General features: G+C 38.3%; 1 non-coding gene across 1 annotated transcript; it reads right to left on the reverse strand.

Moving 5' to 3' along the window:
* Window positions 1-703: 703 nt before the first annotated feature.
* Window positions 704-810, reverse strand: LOC132287306 (small nucleolar RNA R71). Its single transcript, XR_009472989.1, has one exon. It is a non-coding gene; the product is annotated as a small nucleolar RNA R71 (small nucleolar RNA).
* Window positions 811-21,605: the final 20,795 nt, after the last annotated feature.

Genomic DNA, 21,605 nt, shown 5'->3' on the forward strand with positions numbered 1-21,605 from the left:
GGATTGCCGAGGGAAAGCTAAAAAATCGTAAGTCTAAAGGACTCCCGGTAAGTTTTTCAAAGTTCTAGTCTTTGTATTGTAAATATCATTTATTTGTTTAAATTAGTGATGTTTGAATGACGACCATGTGAAGGACCTTGGTCACATAGACCAACAAAGCAACCTCCACCATAATGTGCATCATGAAAATGTTCAAGTACCATTAGGCATGCCTAGACCATTCATTCACCCACAACAACAAGGCCATGTTCCATTGGGAATGCCTAGGCCAATATTTGTTCCACAACCCCCCATAGTTCAAGCTAATCAAGGTGTTCGTTTAGCACCACCAATTGTGAATCCTCCTATTGCATTAAGAGACTATTATATGCCTAATGAATATAATGCACCCACTTACATTCAATTGCCTCCATTTAGAACACATCACTGTAAAATTAAACCACAAACTATTCAAATGCTTCCAAACTATCATGGACTTCCTAGTGAAGAACCTTATAAGCATTTGGATGAATTTCTTGAAGTGTGTTCCACCGTGAAATACACGAACATGCCGGAAGAAGTGTTAAGGCTTAAACTTTTTCTTTTTACCCTTAAAGACAAGACAAAATATTGGTTGAACAATCTTAGGCCTTTTTCGATAACTTCTTGGCCAGAAATGCAACAAGAGTTCTTGAAAAAGTACTATCCGGTTTCAAAGACCAATACCATGAGAACTTGCATTCGTGCATTTTCTCAAGGGGATGGGGAAATGTTTCATGAGGCATGGGAAAGGTTTAATGATTTGCTAAGAAAATGCCCTCATCATGATATACCTAAGTGGCAACTAGTCCAATATTTCTTTAAAAGTTTACCGGATAATCACAAGGGTATGGTTGATGCATCAATGGGTGGTTCTTATCTTGACAAGCATTAAAATGATGTATGGCAGTTGTATAAAAGTATGAGTGAAAATTCCATGCATAGATCTTTGTTTTCTAAAAATGGTAGAAATCTAGGAGGAAGGAAGAATGTTGGCTTGTATCAAGTTGACAACTCTAATGATATAGCCGCCGAGATGAAATCCTTATCTCAAAGGTTTGATTAATTCTTGATTAACCAAAACTCGGCGAATCAAGTATCTTCCGCTCCTAATCATGTTCATCATCGTGCATCTAATGAATCATGTATGACTTGTTCCAGTGTCTTGCATTCTACTTCCAATTGTCCCCATAGACATGTGCAAAATTTTCTAATGGTAACCAATTTTCTAATTCTCATTTTCCCAATGCTATTTTTGCTAACTAAGGGAATAATTCCTATGGCAATCATTACAATCCTAGTTGGAGGAACCATCCAAACTTTTCTTGGAAAAGCCAAGGGGAAGGCTCAAACCCTCCTCTAGGTGGTTTTCAAGGGAAGTATGTTCCACCTCCGATGCAAAGCCAAGGTTCCCAAGGTTTTAGATCATTATTTCAATCCCATGGTAACCAATTTTCTAATTCTCATTTTCCTAATCAACCATCTTATTCTCAAGGAAATTTTAGGAGTCCCGCCTTTGAAGAGAAAGTTTTGACCGCTCTAGGCACTCTAGGGGCGAACACTCAATTGCTTCATTTTCATTCTCAATCCATTGCTAAGCTAGAAACCCAAGTAGGGCAAATAGCTAATACTTTAAATGCTAGAGAGAAAGGGAAAATGCCTTTGAATGCCCCACCAAAGCAACAATGTGTTGTGGAGACTCATTCCTCATTATAAAGTCCTATAATAGAGCATGTCAATGCGGTGACAACCTTGAGAAGTGGGAGAATCATTGACAACCAAGTAGGTATGTCCAATGAAGAGAGTGAACCGATGCAACCTAAAGTTGACACCCGTCCCGTTTCTTATCATATTCCTCCTTCATTGCATATGCATGATCATTCAAATGAGAAAGTGTCAAAAAGTTAGTTCAAAAATGATTTGAAAGATGTATCAAAGCATGATTTGAAAAATTCTTGTGTTGATGATGTTTCAAAGAAGGATTTTGAAAAAGTTTTTGAGCCAAGAGCACCATTTCTGGATGCTTTGAAATGATCCATTTATTTTGACAAGCAAAAGACAAAGACAAATGAAATCATTGACGTGTCTAAACAAGTGAAGGTTAACCTTCCGCTTTTGGATGCAATCAAGCAAATTCCGGCTTATGCCAAGTTTTTAAAAGATCTTTGCACCAAAAGAGGAAGAACAAAAGCCAAACACCTAGGAAAGTGGTTTTGACCGAGCAAGTGAGCTCTATTTTGCAACATAACACTCTTCCAAAGTTCAAAGACCCCGGTTCACCTACTACATCTTGTGTCATTGGTGACCATGTCATTAATCAGGCTCTTCTAGACTTAAGAGCAAGTGTTAATCTTCTTCCATACTCGGTATATGTCAAATTAGGCTTAGGAGACTTGAAACCGACGTCGGTGGTTTTACAACTTGCCGACCGATCTATCAAAAAGCCTAGGGGTATCATTAAGGACGTATTGATTAAGATTGATAAATTTTTCTTCCCTGTTGATTTCGTTGTCATTGACACGGAACCGGTCCCGAATCCTAAGAGCCAAATTCCCCGTTATCTTTAGCCATCCTTTCTTGGCAACCGCGAATAACAATATTAATTATAGGATGGGGATAATGAAGATATCATTTGGCCATATGAAGGTGAAGTTGAATATCTTCAATCCAACCTCGAATTCATTTGATAAGCATGAAGAAGTGAATGTTGTAGAGAAATGTCATGCTAATAAATGTGAAGGAATAGAGTCTTTGCTTGAAACCAAAATTTCAAAAGGGTTATCTTCAACCTGAATTCGAAAAAAGTTGTTTCAAAATCTTGTTTTGAAAGGGCATGAAAGCCCAAAGATCACATTGAAAAAGGACCAACAAGTTCCTTTGAGCCTAATCCAATAAGTTCTTTAGGGAACTATTTGTTGGGTGGGGTTCAAAGTACTTATCACCCCATTAAGGAGGGGATGCACTACAAGATGTTTGATCTAGGCTAAAAGAGCCCAACATCTTGCTAGAGACGTTAAAGACTAGTACATTTCGTAGGGTGTCACAACCCTATTCCTCCCTCATTTCTATTTTAAATTTCACTTCTTGCGAAGTCTAGATATTTGTTTTAGGTTCATATACATTGCTAGGAACTGTGATTAGGATTGTATGCACTTTCATGTTGAAAATGGACATTTTGTTCCTGTTCGATCGATCTCAAAAGAGGTTCGATCGATCGAAATCCATACTTGCATCCAATCACCCTCTATCCAATCATTCGAAGAAAACCTGCATATTTCAGCTCTCTGTCTGATCGATCGTAAATTATTCGATCGATTTAGATTCATCTTGGATCGATCTGCAGTCTCAACATTTAGAAAAATTTTGAACCTGCATCCAACCTGTATCCAAAGACCTCTCTGTCCCATCGTTCGAACATGTCTGTAGATTTTTGCATGTTCGATCGATCGGAGTACTTCTGAGATCGATCTTGGAGAAATCGATCTATGTTCTTTGATTTACTATTTGGACTTTGACTTTGACTTTTGTTTCAAATTTAATAAATAAATAAATAAATAAATAAGAGAGAGAAATTGTCAAAAATACAAAAAATATTTCTGTTTATTTTATTTTATTTTTATTTTGTTTGAAAAACTTAAATATTTTCAATTTTCCATTTTTAATTTTTAATTTTTCATTTATTTTTATTTTATTTTATTCATTTTCCAAACAAAATCCAAAAAAACATTTTTGATTTTTAATTTCTAATTTTTAAATTTTTGATTTTTAAATTATAATTTTCCAAAATTCAAAAATAGTTTTAATTTTTAATTATTTTTAATTCAGAAAAATCCAAAAAATTTCAAAAATAATTTTGTCATTTAAGAGGAGAGATCGATTCCATTTCGATCGATCTGAGGATTCAGTTCGATTCATCGAACTGAAAAGGAAACGTTTTTAAAAATCGAACCTAGGGTCATTCGATCGATTTCAAAGAAATCGATCTTCAAACCCTAGAGCCCATCGCCACTACAAACCTTCTCTTCTATCTCCAGCGAACCCTCTGGCGACTTCATCTCATCCCGAATCTCTCTCTTTCATCCCGGATCTTGGATTTCATTCGCATCTTATCTTTTCTCTCAGTTTGGGGTAAGATCTGTGATCCCTTTTTGATTTCAAAGCTTTTTTTTGATGCCATCACTACTTTCCATATTAGATTTATGATGATGATGATGATTATAGCCATTGATGAAGCTTTGTATATATATATGTGTGTATATAGTTTTATATATTTTTCATTTTTAAATCGATTTTGAAGATTGTGGGCCAAGATACTTGTTTATTCATATGTTGTTGTTGTGTTGTGGGTCCCACAAACTTGTTTGGGTGCCCCCTGTGCCAACCACGTCACAGATCTGTGACTTTTCGAATTTCACCTCACAGTTCGATCGATCAAACTTTTTCTCAGATCGATCTGTAATAGATCGATCTCACTTATTCAAGATCGATTGAACTTACATCGATCTCACATTTTTGTAATCGATCGAACTTCACAGATTTGCATAGACACTTCACACACCATCTTTTATGATTTTATGATATCTCATATATACCCAATGCCTGTGTTTTCCACATTGGATGAATTCCATACTTATACTGTCTAAGCATGAGTCACTTTAATGTCATTTATTTTTTATGACTTGCATAGATTCATGTTCTTTATTCTGTTTTGTATATCTTATTTGACATACATGTTTCTATATGCTATGCTTTATTCCCTTATTCAGCTATTGACCTGTTCTGTAAGTTTTCCTTTTATTTTGCAGGCCATGGCTAGGGTCAAGACTGTTTCCCGTGGACATTATCATCGCAGTGTCAAGTGGAGATTAGACGACCAGGTAGGTCCATCTCACGTTTAGGACCCCGTTCCAGAGCTAGAGCCAGAGCAGGAGGATGAGGCTGAGCAGCCAGAGCAGATACAGGACCAGTTAGAGGTTGATCCAGCTCAGTCCCCATCCGCTAACTCTAGACTACAGTCTTCGGCTGCCGCATCATCTTCTTCAGCTGAGGCTGAGCATGTACCATCTCCTTCACCACCACCGGTACAGCCAGACCTAGTCCCCGAGAGACCTAACAGGAGATACTCACACCTTCAGGTGGCACATGAGTCGGTGTTCAACATTTCTTTCTACTCCCGGTATATACTGACCCGGCTAGCTTTCGATGATCTTGACCGGAGGGGTCTTTCAGCTATATTTGCCCCAATCACTTATCCAGTTTATCCGCGACTTGTTCGGTTATTCTACCAGCATCTCCGTCCGGCCCCGAGTAACTTATCAGAGCTGCAGACCACTATCGATGGTTACCCCATCCGGATCACAGTTGATATTCTAGCGAGATCATCCCGATATCCTCATGTCTGCCCTCCCAATGTTCATTATCCTATTTTGGAGAGGAGGCCTTCTTACACAGACATAGTGGTGGCACTCATAGGCCACTATGTAGATGGCGAGCTTTTTGCCACTCGGACTTATCTGCCTGATGAGCTATGGTTCTACGATTCGGTCCTATACCGAAACGTATTTATGGCGGGCCATAAGATTCAGAGGCGGTCTGATTTTTTAGTTGCTTTATATGGATTCTACACAGGCCACTGGGTTTCTATGATGGTACTCTACTGGAGTGTCATGATGAAGTTATATTCCACTTACATTAGCAAGGCCAAGCCCAGGCGAGCCACTTTTCTACCATTTGGCCATCTGATCACCCAGTTCCTCAAAGATCAGCGTTATCCTATTCGTATGGAGGAGCGTGCAGAGACAGGAGCATGACACTTTGGCAAACAGGATTGGGATAACACCTACAATGCTCTTATCAAGAGTTTACGAGAGGAGGCAGTTTTAGCAGCTAAGGAGCTCGAGATAGAGGAGATGGAGCAGGCAGCAGCTGCAATAGCAGCAGCCGATCTAGCAGACCCACCAGTGGTTGCTAATGAGCATATGGATATTGATTTAGAGCGAGAACCGCCAGCAGAGGAGCTTCCGTATCACTCTCCAGCAGGGTTGCCAGTTCATTATTAGGAGCAGACTCAGGACATACCGCAGTTTCATGATCTAGTCATACCTGAGGCTCCGACTCAGACACCTGGCCTAGAAGAGCATTTCCAGACATTGGAGGGTGAAGTTGTCTATCTTCAGGCAGATGTTGTCTCTCTCAGAGCAGACGTTGTCTCCCTCAGCACAGATGTGGCATCTCTCCACTCAGACGTTCTAGCTGCGCTGCAGGGCATATCCAGAGATATCCGGGGATCACGCCCCACCCGCCCTACATCCTCTACCTGATCTCTCTACTTCTCTTTCATTTTCATACATATCTATGATATTAGACTGCTATATTGATACTGTTATATTATATTTTTGAGGCCATTCTATCGGCCCTATTACTGTGATGTACTATATATACAGTTTCCATTTTCTATATTATGCATGATATTTTTGGATGTCTGGATTTTATATTGATATATCTGTTTGTGATTGACTCCATTTATCAGGTGCATCCCAGTGACTTAAGTGAGAGAGTGCTGCCCGAATTTTTCAGGATCATATTTTTTCTCTCTCCTTACTTCATTTCTTATCCCATTTACACTTGCATGTCCACTGTCCACTATTATTATCCCCTTTGTTGTCTAATGAACTTTTATCCAGTGCCATTTTTTTAGGACCACAATTAATCCCAGGTTTGGGGGGGTTGTACCACCCACTTTGGATACTTGTGTCCCGGCCATTCTTTGCTTAACTGCACTGGTATACTCTTTCCTTTGTTCTCTTTGCACATTGAGGACATTGTGGCATTTAAGTTTGGAGGGGTAATGGGTAATGGTGTTAATTGCAGTATTTGCTTTCAATTCAATATTTTAAGCATGACTTGTGTATTTGAGGGATTATTTATGATTGGTCCATAACTAGCTATGATTTTGATCTTTTGAGGACTATATTGTTTAAAATTTAAAAATTGCTTAACTTGGGAGTCCAATACTCCTTATATGCCTTGTGGATGCCATTTAGGAGTAAATTTTTCTGAAAATTGATATCTTGCTTGCATTTGTGGTCCACATCATCCTGATTTTGTGATTATTTTGAGATTCACTCTAGGATTCTACACTAGCACAGGCGCACACTAGCATTCATTTGTGGGGTACATACTTTATTGATTATTGAATTAATTATATCCCAATTGAGCTAGTAGTGCATTGAAAGTTTTCATTTTGATAAAGGTGGATAACAAACCATTTTCATTGAGTAGCTGGGATTCTAGCCTCATCAAGCACTGAATTTCTCGCGTCGAAAGGTGGAGGGCCCAAACTCTAGGTTAATAATTGAACTTAAAAATAATTAAAAAAAAAAAAAAAAAAAAAGTTGCAAAAGTAATAAAAAAAGTGAGGACTTCTCCCAAAAGGTGAGAAGTGGGAAATGATTAAATGGAGGTTGTTTTGATTTGTAACCTAGTTGATTTGAGCTTGTAAGTCTTCAGGGGTGTTTGAACACCTAATGCCCCAAAGCCGTCCGGTTTGGGAGTTATTAACCTAACGCTCGACCTCATGGATCACTAAAAAACTTAATAGATCAACACATTGCACCATGCTTCCATCTTTGATCCTTAGGATAAAAAAATAAATAAAAAATAAAAAATTCGAGTGAAAAGAATAAGCACACCTAGTTTAATAAAGCTTTAATAAAAGGTCTACACTTTGTCTTGTTGATTGGTACTAGATTTGTGTGCTAGTTTGAGGGTAAGGATGTAATCATTTCTTTAGTTGGCTAAGATAGCAACATATTTGATGCTGATCCACTCAAAAAGGATCTAGTGTTGTTTTGATTTGCATGATCATTTTCTTGATTTGTGAAGGACCATATTTGCTTACTTGATGTTGAAATTTTGGGAGATTGCTTGGAAATGTTTGAAAAATTGCATACTTGAGGTAGTTTTCTCCCAATGCTTGTTTGCAATATTGGTGCCTCTTTAGTGAGAATGAGCTTAATGTTTGTGGGTATCATTTCTGGAAACCCTCACGAGACTTCACTCGTCCACTAGGGGTAACTTAGGGGTTTAAAAGGCTTGTTGCATATGCTAAATGTAATCGTGTTCCCTACGAAAATGACGCTATCCATTTATTACTTTCTAGTTCATAGTTGTATAGTTGTTCATATCATTCCTTTACTTTCTAGTTCATTGCTAGGGACTAGCAATATTTAAGTTTGGGAGTGTGATGAGCACTGAAAAGTGCGCATTTGAACCCCTTAAGCTTATATATTCTAAGACCTTTATCTCTCTTACTTTCTCGTTTTAGACTAATTTCGTGTTATTACCCTTTTTAGGTGCTTATCCCTAAAATAAGCTAATTCAGCCAAATAAGAGCTTAAAAGAAGCTAACTCAAGCTGCATGGAAGAAAGGAGTAAAGTGGAAGCAGATTGAAGCAAAGTATAGAATTCAGCAGGTTCGATCGATCACAAAAACACTTCGATCGATCGAAAGTTCATCGATCTAGATATTTCAAGATGGATCCAAGCTCTTTTGTCCTTATCCAAAGATCCCATAAAGTTCGATCAATCCAACAATTCTCAGATCGATCGAAAAGATTCCATCTTATCCTGTTGTACCACCCTACCTACCACTTTTGTCTCTTTCCCCAAAATATCTCAGATCTGTCTTTATCCAAAAAGGCGCCGCCATGGGAAGATCGATCCAGCCAAAGTTTGATAGATCTCAGCCATATTCGATCGATCTCACCACAGGTCGATTAATCGAACTTCCTCAAGCCCGAAAAAAGACAAAATCCAGCTCATTAAAGGTTGGCTCATGGTGCAATCATTGGAGGAATATTGATGTGCGAGCCCAGACTATTGGGTGTGACATTTTAACCTACCTATATAAGGAATATGTGTCATTCTTGAGAGCATACTTGACATAACTTACATATTGTATAACATATTCTTGGAGAGGAGGCTAGAGACATTCTTGTGAGGTTTTCCATCTACTTCAAGAAGATGAGCATTTCTACTATAGAGATAGCCCTTGAGGGTTGGAGGACACCATTCATGAGTGGCTAGACATCTTCTTGGGGCTAGAGTTAGCCCTAAGCATGCTTTCTTTATCTTGATTCATGTATTTTTGAGGGCATTTGTGTTGTAATATATGTTTTGACATCTTTATGCACATAAATCTTGTTTATTCAATGATTTGTGTGGTTTAATTCTTCCAAGTGACCATTTCATTCTATCCATATGTCTATGGATGCTAGAATAGATGGTCATGTGTTTATCTCTATTTCTTGTGTTGTTGATGCATGTCTATGTGTATTAATGCAATAGATCTAGAGATTGTCAAGATATAATGCTTAATAGAATGCCCTTGTAGTTTATTTGATGGTTCATACTCATTACTTGATGGATGTGCATTTTTCTTAGTTTAATTAGTTTAATTTCCATGTCATTAGCTTAGATGTAGTGTAGTTACCTTAGTTGTTAAATGGGAGGACAATCCATACTTCTTGTTTAATGTTCCATACTTATGAATAAAAGTAGTATATTTCTCTAATTTTGTGATATGTTTGGATTGTGAGCTTAAAGAAGGATTAATGGCTTACTTTGATATATTGTGCTATTCATTGTGTTGTTTAGACAATATATACTTAATTGGTCATCCATGCTTGTTGAAACAACAACACACACTCACTATTGTTGCAACATATGCCTTCCCCTCATTAATTGTGAATTGAGTGTAGAGAAAAGTGATGCTTAGTGGTGATCTCTAAATCTCAAGATCTCTCTCTCTTGTTTTCTCTATCCTTTAATTACTTACTTGATATTGATCTTGTTTAGTTTTAATTGTAGTTTAATCAACCAAACAATCTACCTTTGATCACTCGACCTACTGACCCTAAGCTTGTTTCCACTACTAGTGCACCATAAATCCCTTAGGACGATCCCTACTCACCCTAGCTATATTTTTAGTTAGAGGTAGTAGTGGCATTTATAAATTTAAAACTTGGCCACATTGCACATTCACTACCTTTTGAACATCTTTTAAGCATTGGTGCGACGGCAACACCACTTGATGTAATGGATCTTAATTTTTATAAATGATTATGTTAAATCTATTATCTTGTTTTAGATTATATTTTCTCATGACTGTATGGCTTGCATTTTCATAGTGAGAATGGAAATGAGATTGTGAAATGGTTTTTAATGGCATGTTATATGAGAAGTTTGATAGTTCATAGCTTAGGGCCTCCCTTTAAAGGATTATTCTTTGTTTTTGACTTCATGTGCTATTATCATTTGATTGAGGAGTTTGATAGTCCCTAGCTTCGTGAGCATGTCAAAGACTACACCATAGTTTAGGTAGTTCAAGCATGTATAACTTTCATGGATTATACTTGCTTCTTGATTTCATGAACTTCTTGAAGATAATGTAGCAATCTTTTATTACTACATATCATGATCATATATATAAGTTGTTCCCCATGTTAATCACAAGCTAGCATGTTTATAGGGTTAGTAGTTGATTTGCTTCCCTAGTCCTCTCTACATAAGTTTCTCTCCTCTTAAATTCCTTCAATTTATTGTTTTATGCAATTTTCAATTCTAGTTTCTAAGTGACAGACAAAACCAAACCTTACACCTCTATCATCAAACAAAGTGATTTTAAAGACCTTGGTTGCCATAAACTTGCATTCCTTGTGGTTCAACTTACCCCTATGATCGCCCTATTTTACAATGATTTATGCTATTGCAAGGGTTGATTATAATTGGTAGATATAGCGACCCACCAATTTTTGCCACCGTTGCTGGGGATTGCAAACGATTTTGTAACCAAGATTCAAGGATTAACTTTGGTTTGATTATGAATATTGTGTTTTGTGGATATTTTCAATTTGGTCTTTATGATTTCTTTGTTTTAAGAACTCTTTTGAGATTCTAGGGACTCAAGGATTGCCGAGGGAAAGCTGAAAAATCATAAGTCTAAAGGACTCCCGGTAAGTTTTTCAAAGTTCTAGTCTCTGTATTGTGAATATCATTCATTTGTTTAAATTAGTGATTTTTGATTGTGAATCCCTTGTCAAGGCTATTCCTGTTTTACTGTATTGCAATGCATCGGTCCTTATCATGGCCATTTATTTTCTGTCTTGTTGATAATTAAGGAGAAAGGGAACATTGTACGTGGATGTTATGGTGAAGGGGTGTTATGCTTGTTGTGATTTGTGTTGTTGATGTTAGGCCGTAGGTCATTATCATTACCAACTCTTGAAGCACCAAATGACATAAATTCACTTAAAAGGACTCTTAGAAGAAACCTTAGGGAATCTGAAAATATAAGAGGAATTGAACTTGAATTTAATACAATGGCAGGAAATGAAGAAAATGTAGGGAATGAGGAAATCAATAATGAAAGGCCTGAAATTCCAAATATGGTACCTATGACTCTTAGGGACCATTTCATCCCTACCACTTATGCCTCTCCTTCTTGCATAGTGATGCCAAACATCGATGCAACCCAATATAAGATGAAATCTAGCACAATTCAAATGCTTCCATCCTTTCGTAGCTTTAAAAACGAAGACCTCTATAAGTATCTTGATGAGTTCTTTGAAATTTGTTTTACCATCAAGCTGAGGGGCTTATCTGAAAATGGACTCCATTTGCGCCTCTTCCCATTCGCCTTAAAAGATAGGACAAAATATTGGTTGAACTCCCTTGTTGCAAATTCCATCACTACATGGGCACAATTGCAACAAGAATTCCTAAAAAAATATTATTCGGTGAGTAAAACCAATCAAGTGAGACGTTCCATTCTTAGCTTTTCCCAAATCGATAGGGAACAGCTCCATGAGACTTGGGAAAGACTTTAAGACCTCCTTAGGAAATGTCCGCACCACCTAATTCTAAAATGGCAATTAGTGCAAGCTTTCTATGATGGTTTGACCGAACTACATAGACTCATGGTTGACTCATCATGTGGAGGAATGTTCATGTCTAAAAATGCGGATGAGGCTTGGACCCTACTCGAGAATTTGAGTGAAAACTCATTGTAACATAATTCTCGTAGGGCTCCAACCTCAACCAATGCCAAGAACACCAATCTTTGTCAAGCAAAGACAATGAGGGAATAATCTTCTCAAGTGGATGCAATAGCTCATAAATTTTACCAATTAATGGCACCACATCTCTCTCCTTCTTTATCTCAAAATTCAGCAAGTGCGGTGTGTGCATTATGCACTAGCCCATTCCATCTCTCGGAAGATTGCCCTACACCGGAGCAATTTCTTAGTAACAATCAAGAACAAGTGGTGTGTCGTCCTACCATAAGCTTAAGAGTGTGCATTAAGGCGAGGGCCAAGTTTTACATTTATAAAAGCCACTACTACCTTCACTAAAAATATAATTAGGGTGAGTAGGGATCGTTCCAAGGGATTGGAGTCGAATTTGGTTGTGGAATCACTATTAGAGTTAGTAGGTCGAGTGATCAAACAAATAGTTGGTTGGTTGATTAAACTAGAGAGCAAATTAAACTAAATAATTGAATGCAATAAAGAGTAAGTAAGAGATAGAGATCTTGGGGTTTAGAGGTCACCACCAAACAATACTTTTCTACACTCTTAACAAGTGACTAATGAGGGAAATGTGTGTTGCAATATTGATGTGTGTGTATGTTTGGTTGATTCAATTAGCAAGGGTGACCAATTAAGTATATATTGTCTAAGAAACATGTGAAAAGCACAATATATCTAACAATTAAGTATATATTGTCTAAATAGCATGTGAAAAACACAATATATCTAGCAAGTCGTTAATCCTTTCATTAAGCTCACAAGCCAAATACACCACAAGGTTAAAGACATATGCTACTTGCATTCAAAAGTATGGAATATCAAACAACAAGCATGGATTGTCCACCCATCTAACAACTATGCTACCACTACACTACAATTAAGCTAATGACATGAAATTAAACTAATTACGCTAAGGGAGAGTCACGATCCATTAAGAAATGAGCATGAACCATCAAGAACATTACAAGAGCATTCCATTAAGCACAATGTTTTGACAATCTCTAGATCTATGGCATTAATACACATAGACATGCATCAATAACACAAGAAATAGAGACAAACACATGAACATCTATTCTAGCATACATAGACATATGGATAGAATGAAATGATCAATTGGAAGCATTAAACCACATAAATCATTGAATAAACAAGATCTATATATATATAAGTGCCAAAACATATATTACAACACTAATCCCTCAATAATACACAAAATCAAGATGTAGAAAGCATGCTTGGGGCTAACTCTAGCCCCAAGAGGATATCTAGCCACTCATGGTAGTGCTTTTTCTAACCCTCAAGGGCAAACTCTGTGGAAGAAATCTACTCCTTGGTTGATGAAGAGTCTCCAATGGTGTCTCTAGCCTCCTCTTCCTCTAAGCTTCCTCTCCAAGAGTTCTACAAGGTATGATATGATATGATGTAAAAAGTAATCCTTATCCTTATATAGGTAGGTCAAATGACACCCAAAATAAGCTGGGGTCGTACAGCAAATATTCCCCAATGATTGGATAAAGGACAACTTTTTGTGAGCTAAAAATTTAACTTTTTCGCACTGGAGGAAGTTCGATCGATCGAACCTTGGACTTGGATCAATCGAACATGGCTGAGATCTATCGAACTGAAGTTGGATCGATCCTCAATGGTGGCACTTTTTGGATAAAAACAAATCTGAGATATTTCGGAGATATTTTTGGGAAAAGGACAAAAGTAGTTGGTAGGGTGGTACAACTAGATAAGATCAATCATTTGGATAAGGACAAGGTAGTTCGATCGATCGAAGAATGATGTTGGATCGATCGAACTTTTGAGATCTCTGAAAATGTTATCATGGCTCAGATCCATCTTGAAATGCTGAGATCGATCATGTTGGATCGATCGAACCTTGATCTGATATCGATCGAAGATTTTGAATTCCACCTTTTTTCTTCCTTTTGCTTCCACTTGGCTCATTTCTTTGATTCATCCCAGAATTGCTTCATTTCTTCTCTTATTTGGCTGAGTTAGCTTATTTTCGGGATAAATGCCTGAAAATGGAAATAACACGAAATCAATCTAAGACGGTAAAGTAAGATAGATAAGGGTACTAGAATGCCTAAGCTTAAGGGGTTTAAATACGCACTTTTCAGCGCTCATCAGCAAGCAAATGTTATGTTTTCCAGGCTCGAAAATAATCCTTACTCCAATGCCTACAATCCGGGATGGAGAGATCATCCGAATTTTTCGTGGAGGCAACCCGCCCCATAAAATTCGACATTTTAAAATCAAGGGCATCAAAATCAGCCCGCTTCTCAATTTCCAAATAGGTAATTTCAGGCCTCTTCAAGTTACCATCCACCCTATAATCCAAATGTTTCTACTCCACCTCCTATGTTTCCAACTGATAAGATTCTTGCTACAAATGATGGAATCCCCTACCAAGCAAATGTTAGAATCTAACAAGCAGCTCTTGACATCATTGCAACCCACTCTCCAAATGGTTCATTCACATACTCAGTCAATAGCTAAACTTGAGAATCAAGTGGGACAAATAGCTAATTCAGTGAACCAACTTCTTCAAAGAGATAAAGGAAAACTTCCCACTCAACCATTTGAGAATCCTAGAAGGATTCATGTGATTGACGAAGTCCCTCCTCCAAGTGGGCCTACTCATGAACATGTCCAAGCAATCACCACCCTTTGGAGTAGTCGAATTGTGGACAACAAGGTTAATGGAGGAAAAGATGAAACAGTTCTTCCTCCCAAAAATCCAAATTTCATCTCTTCTAATCCAAATTTCACTCCAGAAAACCAAAGTCCAGCACTGAAAATTCGAAGCTTGTTACCCCAAATGTGGAGACCTCTTATGAGCCTAAGGCTTCGTTTCCTCAACGTCTTCAAAAGTCAACACATTTTAGGAACAAAAGCTGTAAAATTCAGGACATGTGGGAGGTTTATAGTCAAGTAAAGATTAACCTACCTCTCTTAGATGTTATCAAGCAAATTTCTCCCTATGCCAAATTTCTTAATGATCTGTGTACTCAAAAACGCACTTCCAAAAGTCATTTACCTAAGAAGGTAAGACTAACTGAACAAGTGAGTGCGATAATTCAGCACAACACTCCTCCAAAGTATAAGGATCCGGGCACCCCGATAATCTGGTGTGTCATTGGTGACCACAAGATAGAGAGGGCCCTCCTTGACTTAAGAGTGAATGAGAACTTGATTCCTTATTCAGTCTACTTACAACTTAGGTTGGGAGAGCTTAAACCAACTCCGATAGTGTTACAACTTGCTGATAGATCTATTAAGCAACCACGGGGAATCATTGAAGATGTTATCATAAAGGTGGATATGTTCTACTTCCCGGTAGACTTCGTGGTTCTTGATACGAAACCAATCCATGACCTAAAAACACACATTCCCATAATTCTCGGACGTCCCTTCCTAGCTACAGCTAATGCTTCCATTAACTGTAGAACTGGATTGATTGATATCTTTTTTGGGAATATGAATGTTAAGCTCAATATTTTCAATGTTGTGCAACTTCCTCTGGATAACAGTGAGTGTTATGCAGTCACTATTGCTGATGAACTCATTAAAAATCCAATCCCACCTCCATCAACGGAGGATCTCCTACAAGCTTGCTTGGTCCACTTTGATTTTGAGGATTTTAAGGTGGAGAAATCCATTCGAGAAGTCAACTCCTTGCTTAATATTCCATCACACTTTCCCTCTCCTTCATGGGAAGTACTGAATCCATCTCTGTCTTAGGATTTTCCATCTCCTTCCATTTCTTCACCAGAGTTACCTCAACATTTTGAGGGTGGACCACCGGACAAGGGTAAGGAGAATGTTGACAGTTTGCTAGAAATTCTTCCTATCATTCCGACCCAATCTATAATCATTGTCAAAAATACTTAACCTGTGAACGAACCATTTGAGTATAACGAGGTATGTGACTTGGAGATTACAAATATGAAAGGTCATGATCCTCCCGTTGTTATTCAAGACAATGACATTGAAAGAGACTCCATAATCTCGAACAAGCAACACCTTTGCTTAAATCTAAAAATGAAAAAAATGAGATTACAAGAGATACTCAAATCCCCTAAGGCCAAACTTCTTTCTCTATGGAAGGATCAATATCCCTCACCATTAATTGATCCAAGTTTGAGACCATATGAAGGAGGAAAGTTGCATAAGGAACATTAAGGGACCATCTCCTCGATGGATCCTGATTTTTTTTTGCACTAACTTGATCTTGGATCGTCTAGCTATTGACATTAAATTTTGCACTCTTGGGAAGCAATTCTTTCAATTCCAAAGCTCCCCTCTTCCAAAGTTGCCTTTGCCAGAAATTTTTCGAAAATTAGCTAAGTATAGCCCAAATTTGATTTTTTCGGAACTGTCTCGAATTGCGTTCCAAAAGTCACTTTAGGCTTACTTAGTCATTTTAAGGTCTCGGTACCATTTTCGGAATTTTTCAAGGTTGTTTGGCAATTTTCTCGAAAAATCCAAAAAATCACGAGAAATTCGGACCCCAAATTTAGTGCTTTTGCAAATGTGCTCTGATTCCCATTCTGAGGGTTATACAAGGTGTCTAGGGTCCATAGGAGCTTAAGTTTTTAATTAGAAAATTTTTGGATCCCGACACGGCCTCCGTTCGGCCGAAATGAAAAAACAGTTCCTGGCCAATTTGGCGGCCGCCCGCCAATTCCTACGGGGGCCCGCTGAGTACCATAGGCACCAGCAGCTACATGCCAGGCTTGGCCTCTGCAACGCCTTGGCATCTTGTGGGCGCCTGCCAAGTTTCGGGCCTTCATTAACATCACCCATATCCAAGGCCCATTGTAAATTCTTTAAACCCCTATCTCATTCTAGCCGCAGCTACTCTCTCCTTCCTAAACCCTTCTTCCTCTCCTTCCATTCTTTTTCTCTTCCATCTCATCTTCTTCCATCTCCAACATTCTTCCATCTCCATTATTCTCTGATCCATCTCCATTTCGAACCAAGAATAAAAGGGGCCCTTTGGTTTCTCCATTATTGGTAAGTTCTCTTCCCCTCTTTTTCTTTCAAGTTTTGGTTTAAATGAAGGATGGGATTGAATGTTGTGGAGGTTTGGTGATAGTTTGGGGTGTTGATTCTAAATTGCAGGGCAAAACTTTTGGGTTTTCTTCAATCTAATCAATTCTTTGCCTTTTGAAATTTGTTCATGCACGCCAGGTGTTCGACGAATTGCCTAAGCCAACTCCATCTTCCAAATGGCTCCCAAAACTTCCTCTAAGCGTGCTTACTCCTCCGAAGGGCCATCTGAGGATGCTCCCACTCCAAATTGGGCTGAGTGGCCCATTGAAACCGAAGCCAAATTCATCATTAAAGACGAGTTTAGGAAAAATCCGGAGACAGTTTGGTCGGTCAAAAAGTTGAAGGACCGTGGCCTCAAAGCTCTATTCAAGCCCTACACATAGGTGTTTTATCTGCGTATAGTCCGCCAATTTTACTCTAACATGTTTTATTCATACGCAGAGCCGGAGGTGATCAAAACTAACATTGATGGCAAACCTTATGCGTTCACCCTTCAGGACCTTGCTACAGCCTTGGAGTGTCCATTGGCATTTCCTTTAGATAAAGACCTCCAACCTCTCTACGGTGTTTTCCCCGAGGATGTGACTTTGTCAGACATTGTTCATGAGATATGCCACAACAATTATACCAACAGTCGCAAAACAAACACGAACAAGTCCTATCTTCCTTGCCGGCTGTGGTTCTTGGACTCCGTCCTCGCCAAAAATGTTCTCCCAGTCCCCAAGCACTCTGAACGTAAGGGCATTTTTCTGAACACCCTTTATGTAGCTGAAAAGGGGTATTGGTTTTGTGTTCCGCAGCTTGTCTGGGACTAACTTCTCAAGGTCTACAATGATTTATTCGTTGCGCAGTTGGATAATGACTTGACTTGGGCACTTCCTTTCCCATACTTGGTTACCAAGCTGCTCAAGAACAAAAAGTTCAAGGCACCCCGAAATAAGGAGCGGAATACTGAGGTATATTTTTATGATCTCGGTGCATGGAAGTCAAGCACCGTCCAGCTTAAGACATCTCAGCAAACATGTATTAGTGGTGTGCTGGATTGGGGGGGGTGCTAATGTCCCTATTGCTCCTGCACAGGCTGCTTCTGCACCTGTTATGCCGCCTCCACCTACCATGTCCCGTGCCGATTATGATTCTCTCAGCACCCGTCTTGACACACTACAGCTACAAGTCGAGACCATGGAGGGCACCCTTACAGATTTTCATAAGGAGACTCAGGAGGGGCAGCAGGTCTTGCAGGCCATGCTACAATCTTTGATTGGCTGACCACCAGGCAGAGCCGGTGGCTCATCTTCTACTCCATTGATAGAGTGATTTTCTGTTTTCAGTTCCTATTTTTATTTTCAGTAGTACTCTTTTGCTTTACTTTGGGCCGCGTTTGGCATTCATTTCAGTTCCAATTTTGAACTTATAATTGCAATTCTTTTTGCTATTTTGCATGGATACTCGGTTTTTGGTTAAATAAAATTGCAGTTGGTTATTTTTATCTCTTTTTATGTTCCGTATCCTACTTGTTGTATATATTTGTATTGTTGACAGGTTTTTACGTTCAAGTTTGGGGGCGTGGCTTTTGGAATTCACATGGTGGCATGTTGTCACAGCGCCACGGATTTTCCTCCTATACTTTGTAATATTGCTTGTTACCCTCTCTATTTTTCATTATTCATTCTCTGCTTTCCTACATTTAGGACAATGTGACATTCAAGTTTGGGGGTATATTTTTGGTATGCATTTGTGTTTGCATGTGCAAAATTGTTCATGTAAATTGATAAAAAAAATTTTTTTTGGGAAACAAGGATCTTGTAATCTTGGAACTTGTTGGAGATTGAAGCATGTGTTTAATGCTTTGTGTATAGAGGCAAACGATAGTTTTGAAGTAGGGAAAAATCTGAAATGATCATGTTGATTCAAATTGATTTGTATAAATGCTTCAATTAGATTTTCGTCGGATTTCATTCTCTTCTATGCTTCACACTTCACAGATGCACACCGGAAACTTAATTATGATGCATGCAACCTGATTTACCTTGACCATGACTCAGTTGATTTGAATTGATGACCCTGATGAATGGATATCTTTAGCATGAAAATAAAATAAAATAAAAAAATGGGGTTGAATAATGAAAATGACTAGTTTAAGTTTGTGGCCTTACTAACTCGAACTATTAAGCTCTTAGAGTGTCCTTACACATAACACCCTAAAGCCATCCGGTTTGGGAGTTGTTGGCCTAACATTTGCTACATGGGTTAGTTAGAAAGCTTAAGGGACTTAGGCATTGCACGGTCATTCACAAAGATAAAAAAATAAATAAATAAATATGGTTAGTTTGAGTTTGCAGCCTTGCTAATTCGAGTTATTAAGCCTTTGGAATGTCCTTACACTTACCACCCTAAAGCCATCCGGTTTGGGAGTTGTTGGCCTAACACTTGTTACATGGGTTAGTTAGAAAGCTTAAGGGACTTCGACATTGCACGAACATAATATATATATAATAAAATAAAAAACAACAAAAGTTGTATTTTGAATAAATTCATACCTTAGAGACCTCATTTAAAAGGGAAATTCAATGATTTGAAGACTTGTGTTCTTGAAATAGGAAAAAAAAAAAGGTAAAAGCCACATATTGGGAATCCGGTTCACTTTTAATGAAGTTAGAGATGATTTCTTTTATAGATATGACAATTGAACTATTTATATAGACTATGATGTTGATCCATGAGAATTGAAATATGTTTAGCCATTTTGTAATATCAAGGCTTCATATACACAAGGTAGTCTTCATAATGATTCCATCTCCAATGTTCTCTTTGTTCTAAGTTACAAATGAGCTTTGTGCATCTTCTTGCACCATGGTTGATATTTTTGGGTAGCATTCCAATTGTTGTCATTTCATTGAGTACTTCATTTTGGTTTTGCTACGGGACTAGAAAAATGTAAGTTTGGGGGTGTGATAAGCACCGAATATTGCATATTCAAGCGCCCTTATTTGCATTAGTTAAGTCCACTAGTTGGTTCTATTGTATAGGTTATCTTCATTTGCATGTCTTTGTTTATTTTCAGGTTTGTTTCCCAAAAAGAAATAAGAATGATGTTTTGATGAGTTCTTGAAGATCAAAGCATGCCGGGCTGGGGATCTACAGTTTGCAAAGCTAATTCGTGCCATTGAACTCGTGGCATTCTCGGCATCATTCTAAGAAGGAAGTTAGCGTCATCGGGCCAAGCCAAAGGTCAATTTAAAAGAGGTGTTTTTGAGCCCAGGAGCATTGCGGGCAGCTGCCAGCCTCATGCACAATTCCTGTGGGCATCCGCCATTTTGTGATCGAGGTAATTAATTCCAAAGGAAGAAAGAATTGCATTCCAGTAGGTTTCAAATTTGGCAGGCCCCGCATGCACTGCGGGCCCCCGCTACTTGCCATCAGGAAAGCCAAGGACGCCCTTTGCCAGCGCGTGGAAGCCCCCTCGACACCTCGTGGGTGCCCACCCTACGCTGCGGGCGCCTGCCAAGCTGCAGACAGCAGGTCGCCAACTCCATTGTTTTGCTCAATGTTGTCCCATTGACTAAATAAATGGCTCTGCACTCTTCTAGGGATTTATAACCACGAGATTAATTTATTTTGGTAGGATTTTTGGCTCATAAAAAGGGCTTGAATGGTTGTAAGAACATATTTCACATTATAAGGATTTCTAGAGAGAGAAATATTGGGTTCTTGAGAGCTTGGGCTGGAGCTTGCTTCTAGGTACGAAAATAGAGGGGTTGACCATCTCAACTTCTTCATCCCTTGCTTCCATAGGTAACTAACTCCCTTTCTAGGGAGGTGATGAAACCCTTCTTTGTAAGCATGCTTTAGTTTTGTTTAATTTGGGGAATGAAGTATGTATATGGTAGTTTCATAATCTAGAGCTCTACACTTGATATAATGGATCTTAATTTCTATAAATGATTATGTTGAATCTATTATCTTGTCTTAGATTATATTTTCTCATGATTGTATGGCTCGCATTTTCATAGTGAGAATGGAAATGAGATTGTGAAATGGTTTTTGATGACATATTGTATGAGAAGTTTGATAGTCCATAACTTAGGGCCTCCCTTTGATGGATTATTCTTGGTTTTGACTTCATGTGCTATTATCATTTGATTGAGGAGTTTGATAGTCCCTAACTTAATGAGCATGTCAAAGACTACACCCTAGTTTATGTAGTTCAATCATTTATAACTTTGATGGATTATACTTGCTTCTTGATTTCATGAACTTCTTAAAGATAATGTAGCAATCTTGTATTACTACATATCATGATCATATATGTAAGTTGTTCCCCAAGTTAATCACAAACTAGCATGTTTATAGGGTTGGTAGTTGATTCACTTCCTTAGTCCTCTCTACATAAGTTTCTCTCCTCTTAAATTCCTTCAATTTATTATT

Source organism: Cornus florida, unplaced genomic scaffold (genome assembly GCF_030987335.1).
Source record: "Cornus florida cultivar Cherokee Brave unplaced genomic scaffold, ASM3098733v1 CherokeeBrave_3.0.0_Hap2_Chr11, whole genome shotgun sequence".
In the NCBI taxonomy this organism is placed as follows: domain Eukaryota; kingdom Viridiplantae; phylum Streptophyta; class Magnoliopsida; order Cornales; family Cornaceae; genus Cornus; species Cornus florida.